This window comes from Giraffa tippelskirchi, chromosome 13 (genome assembly GCF_054371585.1).
Source record: "Giraffa tippelskirchi isolate mGirTip1 chromosome 13, T2T-mGirTip1v1.2.pri, whole genome shotgun sequence".
In the NCBI taxonomy this organism is placed as follows: domain Eukaryota; kingdom Metazoa; phylum Chordata; class Mammalia; order Artiodactyla; family Giraffidae; genus Giraffa; species Giraffa tippelskirchi.
Window position 1 is genome coordinate 122107586 of NC_137287.1, and position 27871 is coordinate 122135456.

Consider the following 27871-nt stretch of genomic DNA (forward strand, 5'->3'; position numbering starts at 1 on the left):
CTTAACATGAAAAACTGCAAGATGTTCCTAGATTCCCTCTGAGCTCAAGCAGGAGGAACCTAGTATGAAGTACCCACTTTGCATGGGGCATGGACTCTAGTTCAGAACCACCCCATCTGGCCTGCTTGCTTGTTCATTCATTCATTCACTCGTTCATCAGGTATGTTTTGAAGACTTCCTTTTGCTTGGCACTGTTACGGACACAGTGAATAGAAATAAATCTCCACCTCCGTGTAACAGATTCTCACCACGGTGAGCAAATAACAAGCGAATGATGATTTAACGCACGTTTCAGGTGGAAACACAATTCTGAAGAAATATAGAAGCCAGGTGAGGGGAGTGGTGTTGTCTAAGGAGGCAAGTGGATCGAAGAGAGCAGGTCAGACGACTGAGCTTGGGTGGGGGGAGGAGGGGGGAGGGAAGGGGAGAGATGGGGGAGGGGAGGAGAAGGGGAGGGGAGGGGGAGAGGGAGGTGTGGGGGAGGGGGGAGGGAGTGGGGGAGGGGAGGAGAGGGGGGTGGGGAGGAGAGAGGTGGGGGAGGGGAAGAGAGGGGGAGGGGAGAGGGGGGGAGGGGAGAGGGGAGGGGGAGGGGAGAGGTGGGGGGGGGCGCCGGGGAGGGGAGGGGCGCCGGGCCTGGAGGGGCGCCGGGCCGGGCGGGGCGGGCCGGTCCGCCTGCGGGCTCGCGGGCAGCGAGGGGCGGGCCGGGCTCCGAACCTGCGACCGCGGCCCCAGGGTCCGCACGGTTCCTGACTCGTCTCCGTCCCGGGAAAGGCCTCAAAGCCCAGGGTCCACAGGCACTGGCTGCGTGTCCCCTAATGAAAGGACACGGCGGGAACGATCGCTGCGCTGGCCCCCGGGGTGCGCGGTGCCCCTGAGTGAGCACTGGGGCAGCGGGCTTAGCAGCCTGCTGCCCAGGGCCGGTCCCGGCAGCCGCCTGCCTCATAGATGAAGTCCTCTTAGAACGCCGCAGTGTCCCTTCCTATAGGGACCGTCTGGGGCTGCTTTCCCACCGCAGGTTGGTAGTGGAGACAGGCTGTATGGCTCTCAGAGCCTAAAATGTGCGCCGACTTCTTCCAGTAACTGTGGTGATTCCTGGCCTACAGCATCCAGTCCCTTACCCCTAGAGAAGGACACCAATGTTGATATGTGACATGATTCAAGAGCAGACATCGGTTCGCATCGATCCTTCTTTCTTTTCCCAGGTCTAGCAGAGACCCTGCACGTATTAGGTGCTCTATAAAAAATAAAGTTAGCTATTATTAGTGATAAAACATGATGGTTACGACATAGCATTCAGAGGCAACTGGTTAATAATAAAACTTAAGGCACACTTCCAATTTACAAGGATCCCAATTTCCTTTTATGGTATTCTACCGTTTTTGTTAGTACACAAGAAATTATATAATATTTGAATTTTTTTGTTTTTAATTTGTGCTTTTTTTTTAACAACACTGTGCAGCTTGTGGGTTCTTAGTTCCCAGACCAGAGATTGAACCCTGGCCCTGGTCGTTGAAAGCACAGACCACTAACCACTGAACCGCCAGGGAATTCTCCATCTCTTCAATCTTTTATTATTTTTGAACAGTGATTATAAGATAAAATGTAAATACAAGATGCAAACTTCAAATAATGTGTTTTTTAAGTTTGGTTTTTTTGGAGGAGACACAAAATAGACTAAAATACTGGATCCAATTTGACGCAGCCCTGTTAGGGTGGAGGAAGGTGGGAAGCAGGGCAGGAAAAGAATGGGAGGAAGTGTCTCAGCTCGTCATCCCCGCGGAAAGTCGGAGCTGCAAGTAGGCTGCTGTCCCAGCGTGGGCCTGTTAAGCACACTCAATGGATATTTTGTTTTTAAGGGAGGAATGTTACTCCCCACACAGAACTTCACCAGGGATTCCCAAGAGAATCATCAGCCTTGTGGCTTCCCCACAGTACCTTTGTAAAAACAAGCTGATTTCCCCAATCTGCAGATTGACTGTGGGCTGCCCTGCTTTGCTGCCAGTTACTGGGTCTTTCCACTTATTTTTACCATTAATACAAGACAAAAAGGAACAAAGACAACCAAGACTTTTAGCCCAAAGTACTTGAAAAAAAAAAAAATATATATATATAAAATCAGTTTAGTTTCCCCTTAATTTTTTGACCACAGGGTGAGGCACGTGTGATTTTAGTACCCCCCCCAGCCATAGATCAAACCTGTGGCCCCCTGCACTGGAAGGGTGGGGCCTTAACCACTGGACCACCAGGGAAGTCCCTAGCTCTAAGTAGTCATTCTTTTTAAAGCCAAATATAAAGCAGTTTGGGAACTAGCCAGTTGTTTTGCATTACCCACTTATTCTTCAATTGGTGCAGGAAACAGTGTTAATAGTGCTCATTCAACCAATATCATCTTGCTTTATTTAATTTTTTACTTGTTTATGCAAAGGCTATAACCCATGAAGACAGAAGCTGGTTCACAGCTCCATTCCCAATATCTAACACCACTTGACTAAGCCTGAATTCAGCAATTTGCTGAAAGGAGGTATAAGCTGGTTCTGTTCCAATTGATGGTGATACAGTGGTCAATGAGCTAACTAGCTCCCTGCCTTCCTGGAGCTTGTAATATTTTACTAGGGAGAGGCTGACAAGTGAACAAACAAGTTCATTATTACTAATCCTGACAAATGTTATGAAGGAAGCAGGGTGCCCTTAAGAATTCAGAGTCTAATATAAAATAGATAATCACCAAGGACCTGCTGCATACCATAGGGAACTCTACTCAATATTCTGCATTAATCTATATGGGAAAAGAATGTAAAAAAAATGGATCTATTTATATGTATAACTGAATCACTCTGTGTGCACCTGAAACTGACGCAACACTGTAAATCAACTATATGCCAACATAAAATAAAAATTAAAAATTCAGGGAGTACATCAAACTTTCTGGGTCTGAGTGATTGCGATATATATTATTTAACACAATATTAAAAAAAATCAAATTCATGTCAAAAAGTGCCATGCTGAACCAGTCATCAAACCTTTAAGTAAAGACAGGACTGAGATTCGGGTGAGGCGCGTGAGGAACGACAGGCAAATGCTGTTTCTCCCTCTACAGAAAGAAGTGTCAGTAGAACTGACTCTAATATATCAATTCAAAGTGAGAGAAGTAATCTTCCCTCTCCCCCAAATAAAGACTCATGGACAGAGCAATTTCAAAAGAAACAAACTGCCCCCCCAAAACATAGGAAAAGCTCTTCAGCCAGATTAGTAATCAAAGAAACGTAAATTAAAATAACAATGAAATATCATCTTGCACTCTAAGATTTGCAGAAGTTGGGGAAGGCGCATACTGCAAAGTGTAAATTAGTTAACTTTTTGGAGGTAATAAATGAGACAATATATATTAACATTTTACATAAATATTCCTTTTGACCTAACTGTTAAGCTTATAGAATCTACCCAAAGGAAATGAACAAATGAACAAAAAACAAAAACAAAATCCCAAACAATAACCTTTCAGAGCTTTGTGAAGATTAACTGTGAAGGGAATTCATATCAGTGGTTGACACCTAGGAAGCGCTCAGTAAATAGTACTTATTATCATTTTATTGTTTTCAACAGTTATCTGTCCTACGGAAGTCCACTGTGGAAGAACTATTCAAGCAATAATACCAAAATAATTCCAAAAACTGAAGGAGACAGTTACAGCCTTTTGTCAGACCTGAAATATCGCCACTTGAAGATGTTCCGTTACTGTTTTATGGACTATGAAGAAAGAAAGGCTTCCTAGTGTAATGACAATATGCCATCAATTGCAAAATGCAGGCTAATTTCAATTATGTTAAAGTGTAAAAACTACTACTGGGTCACCCCAAACCATGGCAATGAAGCATAATGAGTGTGTTATAGATTATCTATTTCCAAGCAATTGAGTATTTAAATAACCATTTTCTTGGAAATTTTGACTAACTCATACAACCGAAATTCTAGGATCCCTGAGCACCTAGAATTCAGTTTATCAGTGATCACCGAATGAAAAAAATAATGAATGAATGAGAAATGGAAGAATTCAGGCTACAATTGAAAAGAGTCTCTGCTCATAAATAGCAACGGAAATTATGTAAAACAACAACAAATGTCCTAGAGAAAGGCAGATGGAAAGCTATAATGATACAAAAATAAGGGAGACTTGGGTGGACATTTTCTTAATTAAAACAGCAGTGCCCATGGAATCCCACCAGGGATAACCTGGAATATTTTTAGAAGAACCTGACATCATTTTGATGCAATGGAGCATTATTAAGATACACTTATATATTGAGTGCCTGTCCTGAGTCTATCCTGGATAGGTAACTCAACAGTCACCATCTTTAGGAGGCGGGTCTTAATTCATCCTGACTGAGTTAGGGCATTCTGTACATATGGATGCCTGATCCTAACCCACTAATTTAATAAGTCTGATTGTCAACAGCAGAAAAATGTTTGGATGATTCCCATAGACAGAATGTCCATTCTTTCAAAGGGGTTGGGCTTGTTGTATTCAACTGAGGTTTATGACATTTAACTTAAAAAAAAACTATCCATTTTTTAAACTATTACTATTTTCAGACATTTTGTGAGAAAAGAGTCACACACATTTCTGTAACTAATAAATTATTATCCTGCTTAGAGTTAATTTTTCAGTCACTTTGCCTAATTACATGAGCTAGTTTTTCCCAAGATTATTATTATTTTGGGGAGAGTGGGGGGGAATATTTTCATCTAAATTTCTTTGGAATATTATCACATTCCACATTGTTGCTTGTTTAGTTAAGTACCTTCGTTAGCACTGATAAAATTTGGTAAATATTACCACTGTGCGTTTCTATTTATGTTCTTTGGAAGAAAGCAGGGGAAAAAATTATACCTCTCATGTTGAATTAAGAGTATATAGACTTCTTTTTCCCCTTTTAAAAAAATACGTACGTTGGCAGTTGAAAACAGGTGCTTATTCAGTTCATTCACGATATGAAAAAATCAATGTACGTTTGAAACTCCTTTCTTCAGAGCAGAAAACTGTAAAGGTTGAGCAAAACAGAAAACCGAGTCCTTTTCTAAATATAGCAACGTCACGTGACCACACTTGTCTTTGTGCTCGGAACATTAAGGCATTAGACACATTGCTTCATGGATGTGGCATATAATTACTTTAGGGAAGAGGGAACATGACCAACCAGGACAGACACAAACTTGGGCTTCTGTCTATCCTTTGTGATCAAAGGAAACAGACTTAAGAATGTTTTTGGGACATCCCCACGTGAGAGTTCGTCATTTGGGTAGGCTTTCCCTCTGCACTGGGAGAGCAATTCTTCCATTTCTTTGGTTTTATTTTCATACCCTTTTTCACAGTGACTGATGTTTAAACACTTCTCACAGTAGATTTTTTTTTTTTCCGTTTGCTTCTTTAACTGTGAGTTTTCAAACTGAGACTAATTCAGTTTTGCTGGTTATCAAGATCATGCCAGCATTATGTAGTTCTCAATATCAACCCCCTGTAATTCATCTCTGAAGGTGGCGTTTTGCTTGTTTTATTTTCAAAGGCTTCTTTATAGAGTGATTTGCCCGGGGATCCTTCAAGTTTTTAGGGCTTTCATGTTCTGTTTTTATATTTTTATTGTTAAAGAGCACGTGGCAGGTTCACTGCATTTCTGGAAAAGCTCCATGAAAGATTAAATTGGGAAGGAGAAATCCAAGAGCTATTGTGGCATTTAGAGGTGTTCCGCACGCAGCAAACAAGCATTCTTAAAATGCCATTTCTATTTTGCAGCAGGTAGATCTTTCCAGCCAGGCAAGGGTTTGCAAAGCCAGAGCTGAAAAGCAACTAATGCTTCCTCTCCTAGGAGTGAGGGGGGACTGATACATATTAACATTGAGAGAAGATCCACCGGAGACTGGGGAGACCAGCGGTTCTCACACTGCTGTCTGTGCTCACAGGGAAACATTTCTCCGTTTGCCCTCCGGGCCCACAGAGGGAGGGAGCAGAAGGAAGTAACTGGGATTGTCTCATACTTGAAGGAAACAGAGGCCTCAGCTGGTTGCTAAAAATTCAATTAAAAAAAAAAAAGTAGCTCAAGCATATAGCACGTGTGGGCCAGAACTGAGAATCTGGTTTTAGAATTCCCAGTGTTTCTCCTTGGAAAGTTACCACTGTTCCCTTGACCTAGCTTTAAACATGTTCGATGACGATATCCTTGGGTTTGTTTTGGATGCCCCTTATGAAATCCATTTTTTCATAAACCTTTTACTACATAGTGACTTTTTTAAAAACAATTGCAATGCATTTAGGTATTATTATATAGTCAAAATTATTTTTTCAAACCATGTATTCTCAACAGATATATCAAAAGATTCCAAATTTCTTTAAATATCCCTCTTTTCAAAACAACCCTCAAGAAGCTAGATTAAAAACTGTGTTGGTCTCCATGACCTTTACTTGTCTTAAAAAAAAAAAAATTAAACAAACTGCTTTTTTGGAATGTCCCTTACAAAATGATAAATCATAACTTTATCAACTTCCCCAGAGGCTTTCAGAACCAAAGGAAAAAGTTCAGCGAAGATCAACTGCTCTGGAAATTCATCCTAAGAGGTAGCACTCCCCGCTATGCATTTTGTTCATGGTACTGCTGCATTTAAACAAGGAACCCAGAAAACCTGCTCTCCTTTTTGATGCTCAGCGAGGATCCTGGGTCAGAAGGGAGAGGCAGAGACCAAGCAGAGCTCAGGGATCACCCAGCTTTGGGTTTTATTTCCTTAATTGCTGAACTGAAGCCTGCTACATGGGGAGTGCTCAAGAGGTCAAGAGTTTCAAAGTAAAGGAAGCAGTAAACTCATTTGCAAGGGTTGTCCTCCCAAATTTCTCCTGCTTCTAAATATGGAAGCTTCCTTTGTTTTCCAGGGCCTGTGCAGATAGCATTCTCCCGGTCTACGCAGGGCAGGGCTGTCTCTCCCGCCCCCTTCTCTCTTGTAGTAATCCGAACTCCTGGAGAGGGCCTTAATACTCAAGAGTATTTCCTCCTTTACTTTGTAACATGTCAAACATATCAAGAAGGGAAAGGGTTCCTCCAATAACATTATCTCTGGACATTGTCTGCCTCTTCTTAAAACCTCCCTGAATTCTATTCATGACTTCATTTCTTTCTTCTTTATTTTTTTATTAAATTTTTGACCTTGCCATGTGGCCTCTTAGTTCCCTGACCAAGAATCGAACCCGCTCCCCTGGCATTAGGAACAGAGTCTTAACCACTGGACTGCTTGGAAGTCCCTTCATTTCTGATTAATCACTTGGCTCTCAAGATTATTCAGGAACCACACTCCACCAGCAGTGAACTATCTTTAGGAAGTGAACTCACTAAAATTCACTGTTTTGTTACTTGAGTTTGCCCAAGCTGCTACATTTTTTTCTAATAAAATCTAGAGAGATTTCAATCTTTGTGATAAAAGTAGGAGGATTAAAAACACTCCACTATTTCCCCATATCTCTAATCAATTTCACTGTATCACAAAAGTAGAGAATTTTAAATCTCCAGCATATCTGGCTTCCCCCCTTTTTTTTTCTTATATAGTCAGTAGGTCAAAAAACCCACATGCAATAATAGGAAGTGAACATATTAGACATTTGTTTTTAAAATTGTCATACATAAGTTGTTTTAAGTTGTTTTAAATCTGAATCTTCAAAACTTTGTTCCTATTTCTTGAAGTATATACTTTCACATACACATATATTTTTATATGTTCATACAGTCACAAGTACTTAGGCTCAGTGAGATTGTTCAGAAAATAGATTGGGAATCAAGATACCAAAAACATAGCACTTGAGAATCAGAAATCACACAATTTTGTTTATTCCACCTCTGATGATTAAAGAGAAATTTAGACTGAGAAAGGCTATTTAGCATGCTCTAGTGTCTTTGGATGCAGGCTCTGGATTTACCGTGTGATTCTGTTCTGCACCTGAAGGGGCTCCATTTTCTCATCTGTAAAGTGGGTTCATTGGGAGACATGATTTTAAGTTATCTAAATGTGTCTGATTTTGAGAGCTAGGATTTGGATCATGCAAAATAGGACATCCACATCCAGCTGTGACTAGACAGCTCCACTTTTCCACCAATGAATCAGTTTATTTGTTACTATTTTTAAAAAATATTTATTTGGCTGCACTGGGTCTTAATTGTGGCATGAGGGATCTAGTTCCCTGACTAGGGATTGAACCCGGGCCCCCTACATTGGGAGCACAGAATCCTAGCCACTGGACCACCAGGGAAGTCCCGAATCCGTTTATTTTTGCCCTGGACAGGCATTAGCCAGCTTTCACTGAAAGGCTGGGTTCTGGCAGCCGGGGTTTCCTGCCCGTTTTCTGTCCAGTTTCACCAGCTTCTGACTCGAGAGAATCCGATTAGAGTCGATCCCTTTACTGCAAGCGGCAGCAGATACTAGAATATCCAGAATTGTCAGAACCTCATTTCCGGTTCATCCCTCCTCCCTGTCTCTGTTTTGCATAGTTTTCATCTTTGCCAGAATGGCTCCCTTGTACTTTTGGGAATTTCCTCAACCACTCATCATTTTAGGCTGAACATGAATGATTTATCCAGCAAGAGTTATTAAAATTGACTGTGGTCTCTGAAGAAGGGATAGTTTGTCAAACCTCCATCCTCAGAATAATTGAATATATTTTGCATGAACTGTGATTAATGCAAGGTAATTTCAGAGGATGGCTTTTACTAATTAATAAATCAATCACATTGACTCATCTTGGTAGACCAAACTTTCAAAGTTCATTACTGACTCGTTCAAAACCAGGATCTCATACATACATAGTTCAGTGGTTTAATGTAATTCTTCTTAAGCAAGCAAGCAGATTGAGTAATACTTTAATTCAGAAACAAGTTGCTCAACGTGTGTCTTCTGAACACAACAAGCCTGAGAAAGGAAATCATAGAACACAGGCAGGACACGACCTACCGACTGACCAGCCACATTCCTGCTTCTTGACGATTTCACGTTTACAACCAAACTTGCAGTATTATTAAGAATTTGGAAAGGTCAGATGGAATTATCTCACTACCCATAGAGGGATTTCTGAAGCATCTGAAAGCATCTGATTCACTTAAAATAACAAAATAAAACCTCAGCTGTTATAACGTGTCTAAAACTCTACGGAGCTCATGAAGTAAATGCAGGTGATTTTTTTTTTTCTTTCTTCTGCCCACAGAGAAGTTCAGCTATTTAAAAAGCCACTGGAGTTATGGTTTCAAGAAAAGAAAATGGTTTGTGTTTTTCTTATCATGTCGGAAGGGAGACACACACGACTTAACAGTTAACAGCAATAAGGAGCCTTTCAAAGACTTCCCTCTCCTCCCCCAGCTCATTTCAGGGGACTCTGTTGCAGGTAAATACACACACACCTAGAAACTTTCAGTAACCAAAACCAAAACCAACCCAAACAAAACAGTAATTCCATTCTTGTGTAAAGTAAACCCAAGATGGCTTTCTCACAGCGTATTTTCTGTTTTCTGTTACTAGAGTATTTGAAAAATTTCTCCGTGGAGGAACAGGTATTTATTGAATGTTACACAAAAGAAGGCAGCGCTCGGTCCCGGCCCTGGAGGGGTTCAGGGCCCCAGGGAACGCTGCGGGCGTGGCTGTCCTGCCCTTGCAGAACGCTCGGTGAAGGGGCCTGCAGGGGCTCCGGGCCTGGGCCCCACAGGCTTCTCCCGAGCCCGCTTTCTCTCTGTGGGGAATGGGCGGACAGAGGAAGGACAGTGAAAAGAGCTCCCCAGGGGGAGGGGGAGGAGGGCAGGGAGGAGGTGAATTTAGAAGGATCCGGAGCCCCAGGAGCATAGCTGGGGCACATATAATTTTTCTCCTTTGGAATGCAGATATGGTATTCACAGCCAGGCAGGCCTTTTGACTGGATTGACACGTAGTCAGTCAGAGGATTTTTTGGGGGGGAGGGCAGAGAAAAGAGGGAGAAAGGAGAAAAGGCATTGTTTTTTTTCAATTAAGGACGGATAAATGGAGTAATAATAACAATAATGGTAACGATGACAATTGTTCATTAGTATGGATGTTTGTGAAGTGCAGGTCTGGGCTAAGGAAGAGCTTTCTAGTCTTACTGCATAAACTGTCTAGTTAGGTAAACCTCACCCTCGCTGCCACTCCCTCAGTTTCCTGAAATCCTTTAGTCATCTTTCCTGAGGGCATGTGATGTTTTTCCTCCTTTAAACTCCTGTTCTTGCTAAGGGCCGTTCAGGTAAGACAGGTGCACTGTCCAGGGTGAAATTGTGAGGTTTCCAGTTCAGATGTGATAAGGAGAGAAAGAGCTGCATTTTCTTACGGCAGCAGGTACAGTCTGTGACATCCGAAGCAGTCATAGCCATTCCCCACAGGAATCTCCATTCTGCCACTCAAAGCTGTGTGACCTCGGGGCAACCTCTCTATACCTCAGTTTTGCCATCTATAAAATGGGTATAATGATAGTATCCAGCCTTAGCCTCATTGTGAGAACCAAATATGTTAACGCCTATGTCTGGCACAGAGTGAGCTCTGAATAAAGGGTGGCCATGGTTTTCGTGGTTGTTTGGGGTTACCCGTTAAGAAACTACCCAGTGATGCTGATTTTCTTCAGCCTGGAATTGGATTAACTAATAATTGTCTAAGAAAGCATTAAAAGTCAGTGATTCTTGAGAAAATTTCTCTCTCTGATATCATGGTTTATCCACTACAGAAGCTTCTAAAAGCTAAATTAATTTCTAAAAGAGCTCATTTTTAGATTAGAAATTCTATGCACTTGAACCTGTCTTGTCTCCTAAGAACAGAGTAATTCCATGAGAAAAGGAACCAAGTTCCCCTACAATTTTCTACAGTGGGCATTTAACATATACTGCATCCAGCAAACAGGTAAGGAAAAATAATACTTTGGGGTGTAAATAAAATATCTGGAGTAATTTGGGCAATTCATTTTCCCCCTTAGAAGTAGATTTTCAAGCCAAATGATGAATAACAGTGCCTAAATTTTTTAAAAGTCTGCTCTCTACCTGTAACTATGTTTTTATTCTTTTTAAAATTTCTTTTCTTGACATATAGTTCACTTATAATGTTGTATAAATTTCTGCTGCACAGCAAAGTGAGTTATACATATATATTCTTTCCCAAAGTGGTTTATTATAGGATATTGGATACAGTTGCCTGGTTTTATTCCTGATGTTTATATGTGGGTTCCCTCTTGTTTCTCTTACTCATACGTGATGAACCGTCTTCATTTTATTGAACTTTGCAAAGAACCAGTGATTGATCTTTTTTTTTGTCACAGGTTCCTGCTTTCAGGTTCACTAATTCCTTCCTCCTCTGTAGATTCGTAAGATCTGGAAAGTTCAGAGCAAATTGAGAACAGCACTTGGTAGAATGGAGACCAGGAAGCTAACACTGGAAAAGTCTCCTCACAGATGATTCCAGCGCTAACAGAAAGGTGGGAGTTTTGTTTGTTTGTTGTTTTTTTTTGCTTAGAGATTTTACTTTTTTACAAGAATGTATTCAGATTTTACTTGAATAATTAAAAATACAAATAATAAAACTGCAAAGAAAACACCCAGGTTTCCTTGACCATCTGCTGCCCGCGGGGTTGACCTTCCAGGTCCCAAGAACTGAGAGCCACGGGGTTGATCGGAGGGTGTCTGCGGGGCGCCGGGCAGCAGGAAACGCGGGGGCGGTGCGGGGAGGGGGCGACTCCGGCGGCTTTGTGAGGGCGCCTTGCTCTCATTTTCTGCCTCCCCCACCCACGGATTTCCCCAACGTGTGCAGATACGGGCACGTCTTTTAAAGTCGGTGAGAGAGAAAGGGAGGGACCACGTGACTTTCTGGAACGCAGCCTCACTTTATTTTGATCCTCACTGGCGCGCTGTCTCCAAAATGTCTTGCCCGAAATCGGAAAAGGTCCTGCCCCCCCGGAAAGGCTCCCGTCTTCAGTTCACACGAACCGACCCTTTGATCCTCCCTAGTTTTGCTCTTAAGATTTGCTTCTCTTTCCAATCAGATAATCTGTCTCTCTCTCCTTCCGAGAAAAGCTTCCTAGATGTGATTTCTCTTCGGAAGGAAGACTTTGAAGTCCTCCTCGGGCGCATCATTTCTGGAAGGGAGAGGGTGGAAGGAGGCAGGCCACCGGGCCGAAAGCGCTTTCGGAGTCCCTCCCCAAGCACCCCGCCTTCCCGCCCCGAGTCTCGGCTTGAACCCCCGGCCGCTGGGAGGCACCCTCTGCCCCCGGGCAGCGCCCGGACTTCTGTCTTTGGACCCTGGGGCTCTCGTGAAGGTGGAGGTGGGCAAAGCAGAAAGCAAGTCTGCTTGCTTCTGAGTAAAGCCGGCTTCCGTGGGAGAGAGACAGGCTTTGAGTTAGCAAGAATTCTGTAATTGCCTCCTAGGATTTCAAGGCAGGAACTGCCCAAATCCAGGGTGCTCATTTCCCGCGGGCTCGGTTGCAGACTTGCGGGGTTTGGTCCCTCAGTCTCCTCTGCAGCATCTCGCCGATGGGGCCAGGTGGCAGCACCTGCCGCGCAGTGGCCAAAAGCGCGGAGAACAGTTAAAGCCTGTCGATGAGAAATGAGATGTTTGTACATGAAGTGACCTTTAATTGTGTCTGAGGAACTCATGTCAGATCAACATGTGGTCTCAGTTATTCTGCAGAGGTTATTACATTACAAGCTATTTTGTGTTCCTTTTCAGCATTTATTTTTTTTTATTTTTATTTTTATTTATTTTTATAAATTTATTTATTTTAGTTGGGGGCTAATTACTTTACAATATTGTAATAGTTTTTGCCATACATTGACATGAATCAGCCATGGGTTTACATGTGTTCCCCTTCCTGGACCCCCCACCCACCTCCCTCCCCAACCCATCCCTCTGGGTCATCCCATTGCCCCGGCCCTGAGCCCTTGTCTCATGCATCGAACATGGAATGGTGTTCTGTTTCACATATGATAATATACATGTTTCAATGCTATTCTCCCAGAACGTCCCACCCTCACCTTCTCTCTCAGAGTCCATAAAATTGTTCTATGCATCTGTGTCTCTTATTCTGTCTTGCACATAGGGTTATCGTTACCATCTTTCAAATTCCATATATATGCATTAGTATACTGTATTGTTGTTTTTCTTTCTGGCTTACTTCACTCTGTATAATGGGCTCCAGTTTCATCCATCTCAGTAGAAACCTTTTCAGCATTTAAATGAAGTATTTTCTCTTTCATATATTTGATGTGGCTCAAAGAAGCTTGTTTTTTTTTCCCCCTTTTCCTCATAGATTGTATTGTTTGATTAGACCTTTTTGTTAAGTCAGATCAAAGATGGCTTTTCTTTCTTTAGGAGAGATCTTTTCTAAAACAAATCAATAGAACAGATTCCACAGCAAAGACACATTTTATTTGAACGGTTTTGAAAAGGGAAAAGATTTCAATGAGTGTGAAAAAAATGTTTTTGCTTTTGTGTTATGTTTATCTGTCAAACAGTTTGAAGAAAGTAAATACTTGGAAAGGGGGCTTTTCAGGTGGTGCTAGTGGTAAAGAACCCGCTTGCCAACGCGGGGGACTCAAGAGATGCAGTCTGGATCCCTCGTTGGGAAGATTCCCTGGAGGAGGAAATGGCAACCCACTCCAGTATTCTGAGAATGCAAACTTGCGATTTACTGTGGAAAGGCTTTTGCCATCTTGGCTGGATAGATGCATCATTATAGAAAACAATCTGCTTCACGTATGATCTGGGAACACCAGAGAGCTAATAGTTCTGCCCTATTGGCCCCATTGCTGCCCTTCATGTGGAGATGCTGGCCTTAGCTTGTGCTGTTCCACCTGGGGTGTCCTTCCCGTGCCTCTTATTTAAAAATTTTTTTAATATTATTTATTTGGCTGCACTACATGTTAGTTATGGCATGCAGATCTTCGATCTTTGTTGTGGCGTGTGGGATCTGGCTCTGTGACTGAGGCTTGAACCCCGGCTTCCTGCATTGGGAGTGTGGAGTCTTAGCCACTGGACCACCAGGGAAGCCCCTCCAGGCCTCTTTGTTGGACAGACTTCTTCCTGTATTTAGAAAGGGGTTTAGAAAGCACGTGTGTCCCTGCAGCAGCTCTACAGCGGTTCCTCTATCAAGGGCCTTCCAGGGTTATTGAAATACTGTGTTTCTTTTGGCTCCTCCTTAGGGCCAGGAAGTTCACGGTTCACGTATTGCTGAAGCCTGGCTTGGAGAATTTTGAGCATTACTAGCATGTGAGATGAGTGCCCAGATGTTCAAGCTGGTTTTAGAAAAGGCAGAGGAACCAGAGATCAAATTGCCAATATCCGCTGGATCATCGAAAAAGCAAGAGAGTTCCAGAAAAACATCTATTTCTGCTTCATTGACTATGCCAAAGCCTTTGACTGTGTGGATCACAATAAACTGTGGAAAATTCTGAAAGAGATGGGAATACCAGACCATCTGACCTGTCTCTTGAGAAACCTGTATGCAGGTCAGGAAGCAACAGTTAGAACTGGACATGGAACAACAGACTGGTTCCAAATAGGAAAAGGAGTACATCAAGGCTGTATATTGTCACCCTGCTTATTTAACTTATATGCAGAGTACATCATGAGAAATGCTGAGCTGGAAGAAACACAAGCTGGAATCAAGATTGCCGGGAGAAATATCAATAACCTCAGATATGCGGATGACACCACCCTTATGGCACAAAGTGAAGAAGAACTAAAGAGTCTCTTGATGAAGGTGAAAGAGGAGAGTGAAAAAGTTGGCTTTAAGCTCAACATTCAGAAAACTAAGATCATGGCATCTGGTCCCATCACTTCATGGGAAATAGATGGGTAAACAGTGGAAACAGTGTCAGACTTTATTTTTCTGGGCTCCAGAATCACTGCTGATGGTGATTGCAGCCATGAAATTAAAAGACGCTTACTCCTTGGAAGGAAGGTTATGGCCAACCTAGATAGCATATTTAAAAGCAGAGACATTACTTTGCCAACAAAAGTTCGTCTAGTCAAGGCTATGGTTTTTCCAGTGGTCATGTATGGATGTGAGAGTTGGACGGTGAAGAAAGCTGAGCGCTGCAGAATTGATGCTTTTGAACTGTGGTGTTGGAGAAGACTCTTGAGAGTCCCTTGGACTGCAAGGAGATCCAACCAGTCCATTCCAAAGGAGATCAGTCCTGGGTGTTCATTGGAAGGTCTGATGTTGAAGCTGAAACTCCAATACTTTGGCCACCTCATGCGAAGGGTTGACTCATTGGAAAAGACCCTGATGCTGGGTAGGATTGGGGGCGGGAGGAGAAGGGGACGACAGAGGATGAGATGGTTGGATGGCATCACTAACTCGATGGACATGGGTTTGGGTGGACTCTGGGAGTTGGTGATGGACAGGGAGGCCTGGTGTGCTGCGATTCATGGGGTCGCAAAGAGTCGGACACGACTGAGCGACTGAACTGACCTAGGGCCAGGAAGTGTGCTGACCTCCTTTACCCCCTCCCTCCCCTCATGTGTTGGAGCCCAACATCTGCCTGTCAGTCTGAAATGAACAAAGACAGAAATGTGGTCCTTATTTGCTTTGCTATGAAAAAAGGTGACTAGGGGTTTATTGGGAGTATTTGGCAGTCGTGTAGTAAATGACGTCTGTCTAATGTCACCAATGGTCTGTATGTTGTTGTATAGTCACTAAGTTGTGTCTGACTGTAGCCCGCCAGGCTCCTCTGTCCATGGGATTTCCCAGGCAAGGATACTGGAGTGGGGGAGTGGGTAGCGTTCCCTTATCCAGGGGATCTTCCTGAGCCAGGGATTGAACCCCAATTTCCTGCCTTGCAGGCGGATGTCTTTACCACTGAGCCACCAGGGAAGCCCATAATGTACTATATGGATGGTCATATATAATACTATGATCTCAAATGATATGTATTATTCTTTTTTAAAATAATTTTAATTGAGAGAGTAGCATTGGATACCTACGCGACCATGTGTAAAATAGATAGCTAGTAGAAAGCTGCTACAGAGCAGAGAGCTCAGCAGGGTGCTCTGTGAAGACCTAGGGGGTAGAGGGGGGTGGGGCTGGGAAGGAGGCCCAGGAGGGGGGACATGTGTGTGCCTGTGGCCGATGCACGTCGATGTACGGCAGGAACCAACGCAACACTGTAACGCGATTATCCTCCAATTCAAAAAAAAGAAAAAATATTGAATGAATTATTAGTGTCTTTACGTATTTATTTTTCTCATTCAGTTGCGCCACCAGGCATGTGGGCTCTTAGTTCCTTGAGCTGGGATCAAGTCTGCATTCCCTGTATTGGCCGTGTGGAGTCTTAGCCCCTGGACCACTAGAGAAGTCCCAGATAGCATCTACTGTTCTTATTTACTGCGCTAATTCATCTGTCTCTTCAGCTTACAATGTCCACTCCATGAGGGCAGGGTTTTATCTAGTTTTCTTCACTGCCGTGTCCCCAGCGTTCAGAACAAGGCCTGAGACGGCAATAGCTCAAAATTATTTTGCTGAATGAACAAAGCAATCTATAGACCATTCCCACTCCCACGCTTTCAGTCATGATACTGGGGGGAAATGGAAATAGTCGTCCAAATAATTCAAATCAGAGATGACTAAAGAAGCCCGGGGGTTGTAATGTGACTATAGTTAATGACACTATTTGAAAGATGCTAAGAGAGCAGATCTTAAAATTTCTCATTACAAGAAAAAAAAAATTGTGTAACTATCAGGTGATGGATGTTAACTGGACTATTGTGCTGATCATTTTGCAATGTATGCAAATATACACCTGAAACTAATATGTTATATGTCAATTATAACTCAATTAAAAAAAAAGAGAGATGACTTTCTTTTGAGCTGTCAGCACTCCAGGACCTCACTTATGTGGGTGGGTTTTTACAATTCACCAGTTGCAGCGATTGTGAAGTTTAGCCTTAGGCATCCAAGCAGTGCGTCACGTGGTAGATGCCACTCTGAAGCTCAAAACAATATATTCTTTATTCTTTCACACACGCACACACACACACACAAACACCCAGGAAATTCTGTAAAAAATTTTCCAGAAAATGCATCATTTGGTGTCATGAAGAATTCTCTCAAAGAGTAGGTGCTTAATAGAACTTTCCTGACTTGGCCCTCACCAAGGAAATGTGAAAAGTCAAAGCATTTTGTGTATAGAACACTAGCTCCATAACGCCAGGGCCAATCAAGTTATGTTCCCTGCTGTATCCCACGCTCTTGGCAGGGGCCTGGCACATAGCAGGAGGTGGGAGCTATGTCAATGAACAGATGAATGAATGAATGAATGATGTGCATCCAACTCAGCTACTGTGACGTAGACTGAACTTGAGGCACCAGTTGAGATCATGAAAAGTTGTGGGAGAAATTTCCCCTGCACGTGCAGTGTAGTGGATAGCTAGCTAGCCATTCAATCTGAAGACCAGGTGGCCATTTATATGCCCTATTAAAAGTTCCCAACCACAGGTTTGCTTGTGTGCATATTGCCCCTGTCATTAACCATGTGTATAAAATGCATTAGGCTTTTGTAACAGGAGAAACAATAAGGAAATATATATACCTGTGGAAGACAGGTGAGCATCCAAGGAATTCTAGGCCTGAACAACAACAGAAAATATGAAAGCGATTAGGTAATGCTTTTTCCTTCTTCAGAGCACAAGGCGTCTGAGAGCAGATCCAAGCTTTACCCAAAAAACAAAAAAGTAAAATTAAGAAAACAGTTTTAAGGCCAATGCTAGGTCTGGTCAGCTAAATATCTTTACTCAGTGCAACCATTATCAAATTATTACAATTTTTCTGTCTAACGAACCACTCCAAAATGTGGTGGCTTAAATCAACTAATTAAAAAAATATATATGACTTTTTTTAGAGCAATTTAAGATTCACAGCAAAATTGAGAGAAAGGTTGAGAGATTTCCCCAAAACCCCTTGCTTTCATATATGCACAACCTCTTCCAACCATTTCTTTTTCTAGATCATATTCTTTTCAGTGAAACCAGGTAAGTTATTGGGCTTATCTATCCAAGTAGGCTGTCACATGCATCTGTGGTCAGCGGGCCAGGCTGGATGATGCAGGGTAGCCCCCCCCTACATGTCTGCCGGCTGTCCCACTGGGCAGAGTCCTCAGGTCGGACGGGTTGTCTTTGTTCCAGGAAGTCTTTCACCCCCCAGCAGGACAGCCCGAACTTCTCCACCTGACGGTCTCAAAGAGTGAAATATGTAAAGCGCTGGGACTTCCCTAGTGGTCCAGTGGCTAAGACTCTGCGTTCCCAAAGCAGGGCACCTGGGTTCCATCCCTGGTCAGGCAGCTAGATCCCACCCGCCACAACGGAGAGTTTGAAGGCCTCAACGAAAGATCCCGCATGCTGCAACCAAGACTTGGTGCAGCCAAATAAACACATAAAATGCATTAAAAAAAAAAAAAGAAACATATAATACAAAGTGCCTTGAGGTCTCGTCTCAGGCCCTGTGCCACAGCTCTGCAACTTGAAGATAACAATAATAGAGAGTTACCATGGGGGAAAACAAAGTCAAAACTAAGGAGTATAATCAATAAATCGACTTAATATGGCAGATATAAGCGACTGAATAAAAACACCCGAGAGGTAATATCACTGCTAGGACTGTCAGATTCAGCCAAGCAACATTATTAATAGCATGCAACAATTGGGGCTATACTTACACTAAAAAATTAGTTGCTGTTTGTCTGCAAGTCAGATTTAACGGGGCATCTTGTGCTATTTCTGGCACCTGCTGTTAACACCTATGCTGTGGGTCTCCGGTTTTCCACCAGGAAAAGGGTCATGTGAGAGTGAGGAGTCAGCGTCAACTCTATGTTAGGTAATAGTAAGGCTTAAAGTCGTTCTTTTTCTTTCTTCAATATAAGAAGCAGATAGAAATGAAAGTGTTGATTCTTCCTTTTGCTTCCCGATTGGGTCACCTGCCACCAACCACCCTCTCCTCTTTGGAGATCTGCTACCCATGACGCTCCTCACGCTGGGGATCACGTCTTACTGGGTTTTATAATCTCCAGGGCTAACTGTGCATTCCTCCAGACCACACAACCTTGAGCAAATATTTTAAATCTCTAGTCTCCTCATCTGTGCAGTGGAGCTGATAATAGCACCCACCTCATGGAGCCGTGTGAGGATCACACGTAGGGCACGCGTGAAAGGCTGGACAGAGCGTCAGACGGAGGACGTCTCCTCCCCAGAGGAGGCCAGTTACGCGTTAGCTGTTACCATCATTGCTCTCAGAGTTTTTGGCAGTCATGGTTGGTCTGATTCCAGTACGAGAAAAATTGTTATAGCATTAAAAAAAAAAAGAATCTTAAAAACTTTTTCAAACTCCATTATCTGTTTTAAAAAATTACATCTAATGCAAAGTCCCTAGAATTGGTATTCTCAAGATAGTGGGACTTTACTTACATTTTGAACTTAGCGTTAAAGTGGAGCTCTTAGAGCAAGTTTATGTATATACACCTTGGCATACACAGCCCACACAGCCTTGAGAATGTAGATTAGATCCTTTAAGTTTGTCAGGAAGAGTCTCAGCTAACTTGAGATACTGGGGGATTGGCATATGGCAATAAAAATGTCATACCTTGACACCTGGGCCAAGATCACTAACTGTGTGACCTTGTGCAAACCACTTAGCCCTCCTGAGGGTTGGTTTTTACATCTCACCTTTTCCTAAGATTTAAGAGAGCCACGGGAGTGCAACTTCCATGTATAAAAGAAATTAGCTACATGGATATCGTATGGCACAGGGAATGTGGCCAATATTTTATAATAACTATAAATGCACTGTAACTTTGAAAAGTTGTGAATCACTATATTGTGCACCTAAAACTTATAAAATAATCGTAAATCAACTATATCTTCATTAAATAAATAAAAATATAAAAAGATGTTGTGTATAAAAAGACTTGTATGAACATTGTACAAGCACATTATTTTAAAGTCCAGTGTGCCACTCACACATTAACAGTTGTTATGTCCAAGAAGCACTTGCTGCTTTTGTGGCTGGATAGTGTAAATCCATTTTCAGGCCCCAAAAGGATACATTAAAATTATTTCCAAGTTTATGGTTGAAAATCAAACACCTTAAATCCTGACCTCTTTTAATTAACAAAGTTTTGAAGATAGTGCCTCTGAGGATTGTGGGAACCTTGCTTTTGTGGGTTGAGTATAGTATTCACAGTGTCGGACGTAGTACTAGCTTCTAATAGGTGCTCAAGATACAGCTGTAAATGGAAAGGAAGAATAAAAGGAATGGGATGTCCTGAGGAAATGGATCTACTTCGTGCTGAGATGCACACTGGGGTTATTTCACTCTCGAGGGTTGTTGCAAACCTGTTCTCTATTCAGAGCCAGTTCTTCAGTGGATTGAAGTCTAGTCTAGCCCAGAGAACCACTCCCTTAAATCAAGCATTTCAGTTCAGTTCAGTTCAGTTGCTCAGTTGTGTCCGACTCTTTGCGACCCCATGAATCGCAGCACGCCAGACCTCCCTGTCCATCACCAACTCCCGGAGTCTACCCAAACCCATGTCCATCGAGTCGGTGATGCCATCCAGCCATCTCATCCTCTGTCGTCCCCTTCACCTCCTGCCCCCAATCCTTCCCAGCATCAGGGTCTTTTCCAATGAGTTAACTCTCCGCATGAGGTGGCCAAAGTATTAGAGTTTCAGCTTCAACATCAGTCCTTCCAATGAACACTCAGGGCTGATCTCCTTTAGGATGAACTGGTTGGATCTCCTTGCAGTCCAAGGGACTCTCAAGAGTCTTCTCCAACACCACAGTTCAAAAGCATCAATTCTTCAGCACTTAGCTTTCTTCACCGTCCAACTCTCACATCCATACATGACCACTGGAAAAACCATAGCCTTGACTAGACGGGTCTTTGTTGGCAAAGTAATGTCTTTGCTTTTCAATATGTTGTCTAGGTTGGTCATAACTTTTCTTCCAAGGAGTAAGCGTCTTTTAATTTCATGGCTGCAATCACCATCTGCAGTGATTTTGGAGCCCAGAAAAATAAAGTCTGACACTGTTTCCACTGTTTACCCATCTATCTGCCATGAAGTGATGGGACCGGATGCCATGATCTTAGTTTTCTGAATGTTGAGCTTAAAGCCAACTTTTTCACTCTCCTCTTTCACTTTCATCAAGAGACTCTTTAGTTCCTCTTCACTTTCTGCCATAAGGGTGGTGTCATCTGCATATCTGAGGTTATTGATACTTCTCCTGGCAATCTTGATTACAGCTTGTGCTTCTTCCAGCCCAGCGTTTCTCATGATGTACTCTGCATAGAAGTTAAATAAGCAGGGTGACAATATACAGCCTTGACGTACTCCTTTTCCTATTTGGAACCAGTCTGTTGTTCCATGTCCAGTTCTAACTGTTGTTTCCTGACCTGCATACAGGTTTCTCAAGAAGCAGGTCAGGTGGTCGGGTATTCCAATCTCTTTCAGAATTTTCCATAGTTTATTGTGATCTACACAGTCAAAGGCTTTGGCATAGTCAATAAAGCAGACATAGATGTTTTTGTGGAACTCTCTTGGTTTTTTTGATGATCCAGCGGATGTTGGCAATTTGATCTCTGGTTCCTCTGCCTTTAGAAGAACTAAAAATGATTATCATCCTTTAGAAGAACTTAATTGTTCTTTGGGGGAGGTACAAGTTCCATAGTCAATAAATTCAGGAAACACAATCTCCTCCCTTTGAAAAGCCACAGCATATGTTTACATAGTAAAGGCGCTAAGAAGTTCTGGAGGAAAGAAAACAGTTTGGTGTTCTGTAACCCAGCATTTCCTACGCTGACTGACCACAGACATTTCTGTTGTTGTTTTATGTCTTCTATCACTTATTAACACTGTGGAACACAGTCTGAAAGCTCTAGCCTATTGCTGCGTATACAGGAAATCCAAGCAAACATGAGGTTTGCTCACGAGGATCAGAACATAACTCCAGGAGCACTGCTGGAGAAAGGCAAACGACAGCTCGTTCACGTTTCAACCGATTCTCATGCTCATGTGCAGATGCGGCTTCAGAAGCTGAACTGCAAACGGCAGAAGTCCTGGTGCATAATAGCTCCGGTAAGGAAGCAGAAAAGGCTGCTGTTTGTTGCTTGTACAGTGAGACAAAAGCACTAACAACTCTTGGTTCTTTCAGCCACAGCCCCGTTCAAGGTGCTTCCCTGTGGCACCCCGCTCAGGTGCAAAGGGCAAACCTATGTCGTGCCAAGTGCTGCCTATTTATAGTCAGTGAGGGTTGTTCTGACCTCAGGATATCGCCAAGAGGGCTGCTACTCAGTTTTGGGTCAACACTGCTATTTCTTCCTTCCAGTTTTATTGAGATATAATTGACCCACGTACTGTGTAAGTTTAAGGTGGATAGCATGATCTGACTTAGATACATTATGAAATGACGACCACAACAAGATTAGTGAACATATAAATTAAAGAGACAACATTCAAGAGAGAGAAACAAAACACTGTGATGAGAACACTTAGAATTTACTCTTTTAACAACTTACGTATATAACATGGGGCTTCCCAGGTGGCTCAGCAGGTAAAGAACCCGCCTGCCAATACAGGAGACCCAAGAGATGCAGGTTCAATCCCTGGGTTGGGAAGATCCCCTGGAGAAGGAAATGGCAACCCTCTCCAGTGTTCTTGCCTGGAGAATCCCAGGGACGGGGGAGCCTGGTGGGCTGCTGTCTATGAGGTCGCACAGAGTTGGACACAACTGAAGCAACTTAGCAGCAGCAGTGCTAATTATATTTACCATGTTGTACGGCACATCCCTGATACTTACTTATCATATGACTGGAAGTTTCTACCTTTTGACTGCCTTCACCCAATTCTCCCTCCTTCACTCCCCACCTCTGCTGACCAAAAGCCCAATCTCTTTTTCTATGAGTTTGTTCATTTTTGAAATATAATTAATCAATTATACTATGTTAGTTTCTGGTACACAACAGAGTGATTTGGTATTTCTATATATTTCAAAATGATCACCACCATATTACTAAAGAAAGTTATTTATTCATCTTGCTTATTTATACTTTTTGTTTTCATTTCTCTGCTTAATAGCTTAATACAGTCCTAATTCTTTGCAGAGGAGATTTTGTTTGTTGTTTAAACCACCTGTGTTCAGCTTTAAAGAAAGTACAAAGAGTAAAAATTTATAAGATTTTACCATGTAGTAAAGGGTACTCAACGGTTTGATGAACTTCATTCTTTTTTTAAAAAATTTTTATTATAGTTAATTTACAATGTTGTATTAGTTTCTAGTGTATAGCAAAGTGATTTAGTTATTTACATATTCTTTGTCATATTATTTTCCATTATTCGTTGTTCAGTGGCTCAGTCGTGTCTGACTCTGTGTGATCCCATGGACTGCAGCACGCCGGGCTTCCCTGCCCTTCACCATCTTCCAGAGTTTGCTCAGACTCATGTCCATTGAGATAATTTATTACAAGTTATTGAATAGAGTTGCCTGTGCTATACAGTAGGTTCTTGTCATTTATCTACTGCATGTGTAATAGCTGATCCTTTCCCATTCCTTTCGATAATCATGAGTTTGTTTTCTGTGAGTTTGTTTTGTAAATAAGTTCATTTGTGCCATATTTTAGATTTCACATATAAGTGATAGCACATGATATTTGTCTGTTTGACTTACTTCACTTAGTGTGATGATCTCTAGGTCTACCCACATTGCCACAAATGGCATGGTTTCGTTCTTTTTTAAGGCCGAGTGATATTCCACCGTGTACCCGTCCCACGTCTTCACCCGTTCATCTGGGGGTGGACGTTAGGCTGCTTCCGTGACTCGGCTTTTGTCAACAGCGCCGCTGTGAACACCAGGGTGCACGCAGCTTTGGTGCACTCCATTCTTGACTTAGCTTACACACACAATGCTTTTACAGTACATAAATTCTACGCTGTGTCATAAACCTTTTTCTGCAGTAATAAATATCGTTCAACCTTATTTTTATTAATGGCTGAAAATATTCCATGTTGTGACTGTGCCATACATTATGTAACCCTTCGTCTACCTTTGAGGGACATTATACTTTTTTGCAATTTGTGATTATTACAGTTCTTGTGGGAACACCCCTGTGTGTCTAGCTTTTCACACTTAAAAGATGTTCTCCTTAAGGTAAATCTCTAATAATATCTGTATCAAATATCTTATATTTGGTACCATGTTGCCAATTTTTTTCCAGAAAGGTTTTATGAAATTGCATGCATGCGAAGTCAGTTCGTGTCGGACTCTTTGCGACTCTATGTACTTTAGCCCACCAGGCTCCTCTGTCCATGGGATTCTCCAGGCTGCAGTTGGTTGCCATATTCTCCTCCAGGGAATCTTCCCGACCCAGGGACTGAACCCAAGTCACATGTCTACCGTATTGGCAGGCGGGTTCTTTACCACTAGTGCCACCCTCATTCTAAATGTGCAAGAAATTGCTTCTTTTATAGTTGCAATTCTTACACGTTTATAAGGCCACTCTTGATCTACACTTTAAAGTATTACTATTCCCTAGGAGAAAAGATTGGTTCTGTTGTAAAGTGGGTCACTTTTGAGGAAAAAAAATGCCTACAATACGGAATCCAGTTAATTTTCCATTTTGTCCACACAATAAGGAGAGAATTAGTAGTTCTTTAAGCAGGATAGAGATAAAATTTGGACTTAATACTATAACACAGATATGTGTGTTAGTTGCTCAGTCATGTCTGGCTCTTTGCAACCCCATGGCCTGTAGCCCACCAGGCTCCTCCGTCCATGGAATTCTCCAGGCAAGAATACTGGAGTGGGTTGTCATTTCCTTCTCCAGGGGATCACCCTGACCCAGGGATGGAACCCGTGTCTCCTGAATTTCCGGCAGATTGTTTACTATCTGAGATAACACAGATATAAAAGAGAAAAAGTTTCATCTTTTCCAGTGTTTGGAAAATGTCTAAGGATTTTCTTTAGGTAAATAAGAATCTATGCAAATCCAAGATTTAGTTACTTAATGTACAACAGACAATCTGATCACTTAAGGGAGGATACTGCCTTTGAAAGTAAAAGTGAAGTCGCTCAGTTGTGTCCGACTCTTTGGGGCCCCGTGGACTGTAGCCTGCACCAGTTTTCTCCGTACATGGGGTTTTCCAGGCAAGAGTCCTGGAGTGGGCTGCCATTTCCTTCTCCAGGGGATCTTCCTGACCCAGGGATCGAACCCAGGTCTTCCACCTTGCAGGCTTTACCCTCTGAGCCATTTGGAACTTGCTTTATGAAACATTCTTCGAATTATTGACCGAATAAGTCTTGAAGAATGAACGGCTTTTATTTATTTATTTATTTATTTTGCTTCACCTAAGGGCATGTGGGCCCTCAGTTCCCCTACCAGGAACTGAACCTCGGCCTGTGCAGTGGAATCTTACCCACTGGACCACCAGGGAAGTTCCTGAGTGGGTTTCTAAAGATGGATTTACCTTTACACAAGGGCACTTCACACCACGCCTACTTCCTGGAGTGTAGCAACTGCTCAATTTAAAAACACAGCTGAATGAATACATGTCATCGGCAAAGTTAAAAAGTCGTGTCCTTCAGATCCATCGGAGTCTAATCAGCCCGAGTTGTTCAGCAACCGCTCATAGGTAACCGATGAGTGTTAAGTCCAAGCTCTGAGCAATCTTCTCCTGAACTTTCACGTTCTCCATAAACAGAGGCAGCAAACTGGTGCCCAAGCGCCACACTCATGGCTTTTTAAAAGCATTTTCGGTCCAGGTGGTATTTAAATATTTTGAAATAACAGCCACCATTTCTAAAGTAAGCTTTGACATAGAAACCTAGAGGTCTGGCGTTTCTGGACAGAAGGCGAGCTCAGGCCATCCCAGGCCGAAGCTCCGGCCGCAGACAATGGGGGGCGGGGCGCGAGGCCCCGGCCCCCACACCCCCGGCCCCCACACCCCCGGCCCGGCCCCCACACCCCCGGCCCGGCCCCCACACCCCCGGCCCGGCCCCCACACCCCCGGCCCGGCCCCGCCCCGCGCTGCAGGCCCCGCCCCGCGCTGCAGGCCCCGCCCAGCGCCCCCGGCCCCGCCCCACCCCGCGCTCCAGGCCCCGCCCCGCTCCAGGCCCCGCCCCGCTCCAGGCCCCGCCCCGCCCCGCGCCCCCGGCCCCGCCCCGCGCCCCCGGCCCCGCCCCACCCCGCGCCGGGCGCAGCGCCCCACCTGCTCGGCCCCGCAGGCATCTGGATTTTGCCACACCTTTTTTTTGTTTTTTAAAGTTTGGACTGTGTACCTTGGAGATCTTCTTATCTGAGATTATTCTTGAAATTCAGAGGAACAGACTAGCTCTCTCTCCTCGCAGTTTTTAAGAACTTGCTTCGCGAGCCTTCCGTGATAACCTGTATTTCGTTGTTCTTTGTCTGCACCAGGCTGGCAGGGACAGCTCTCTGGAGAGACCCGTCTCTCCGCAAACTCGCCCTGCAGGTTGATGGCAATCAGAGGCCCCGGGTACTTTCTCCCGCGCACGTGGGGCGGGGGCGGGGCGGCGGAGGCCGGAGACCCCGAGGACGCGGGGCCGCTGCCCCGGCTGTCGGTTCTCTGCCAGTCCTGGCTGTTCCTCTGACCCCAGCAGAACGCTTACTCGAAATATATATTTTGAGGAGGGGGAAAAAAACCCCTCGATTCTACTCTGCTTTGAGCAAAGAACTATCTTCTCCCTGTTATATAATGAGACATAAAAAATACAGAAACATTCTTAACATTTTGCTATCAAAAAAGCAGACGTTTTTCACATTGCCCATTACATACAAGATAAAGACATCGCCCATTCCCCCCTCCTCCGAACAACTAAAAATAAATGCCAAACTTCTATAACCAATTCGTAGGTACTGTAAATCCCCTTTATTTTCTCCAACAGTAGGTGTTTGGTGTCAATGTAGATTTTTGTTTCCTACCATAATGCTTCCTTTACCCAAACTATTAATTCTGTTTTTATGAATAATACAGTATGTCTCGGTTATTATTTAGTTTGATTGTATGCTAGCCTCATGCTCTGCATTTTAATTTAAGTGTAACTGCTCCGGAAAAATGCAAATCTCTCCTATTCAAATTCAAAAGAAAATAAATGGATTTTTTATAGCCTAAAGGATCTATTCATTACCAAATCATTTATCTTTTCAGAAAGAGCAGTTTATATATCCAATATGCTCCAGCGCTGTCTTTATTTTCTTCATTTTTTTCTCCTTTGATAAATATGCTCTTTCAAATCTTCCTTGAATCTCTGCTGACAGGGCCAGCTTATAGCAGACTGAACAAGAATATAATTAATAGCATTAAACAAAAGCAGAGGTGGCACAGAAAGCTCGAACATATTGGATGTTAACAAAATAATAATAACTCTAAAACTTGGATTGCAGTATTAAAAGGAAAAAGAAAGCTACACTTGAGTTTTACCAAAGCAGAAAGACATCAAGTGAAGAAGAGACAAGAATGTCTTTTTAACAGACTAGCGTTTTTTTTCCCCTAGTTCCTGATTCCTTTAAGAGCTAGGAACACAGATACTCTAATCATACTCTTTGATTTTAATTCTGACATTACCTGCTACTAGAAGTTTGGCATTTTGGATGCCAGTCTATATTTTTATTGAACACCGGTTTATATTTCTATCTTGATGAAAGAAACCAGTTTGGAGGACCTTGCTTCTGGGAGGGTGTCGGAATACACAAACAGCTGTGATGCACAAAGCAATTTCCGATGAATACCTTCCAGCACAGGAGCTCGCCTGGCTTCCCCTTGAATTACGAGGCCCCTCGGCGAGAAATAGTAGTAGCAAGTGGGAGTCT

The 27871-nt window shown here is 43.0% G+C and overlaps 2 long non-coding RNA genes across 2 annotated transcripts; one reads left to right on the top strand and one right to left on the bottom strand.

Moving 5' to 3' along the window:
* Positions 1-6556: 6556 nt before the first annotated feature.
* Positions 6557-11604, top strand: LOC145532405 (uncharacterized). The gene is made up of 2 exons (XR_014073205.1): positions 6557-6607; positions 9230-11604. It is a non-coding gene; the product is annotated as an uncharacterized LOC145532405 (long non-coding RNA).
* A 266-nt stretch (positions 11605-11870) lies between these two features.
* Positions 11871-25940, bottom strand: LOC145532402 (uncharacterized). Its single transcript, XR_014073201.1, has 2 exons — positions 25512-25940; positions 11871-12596 (listed from the first exon to the last, which is right to left on the bottom strand). It is a non-coding gene; the product is annotated as an uncharacterized LOC145532402 (long non-coding RNA).
* Positions 25941-27871: the final 1931 nt, after the last annotated feature.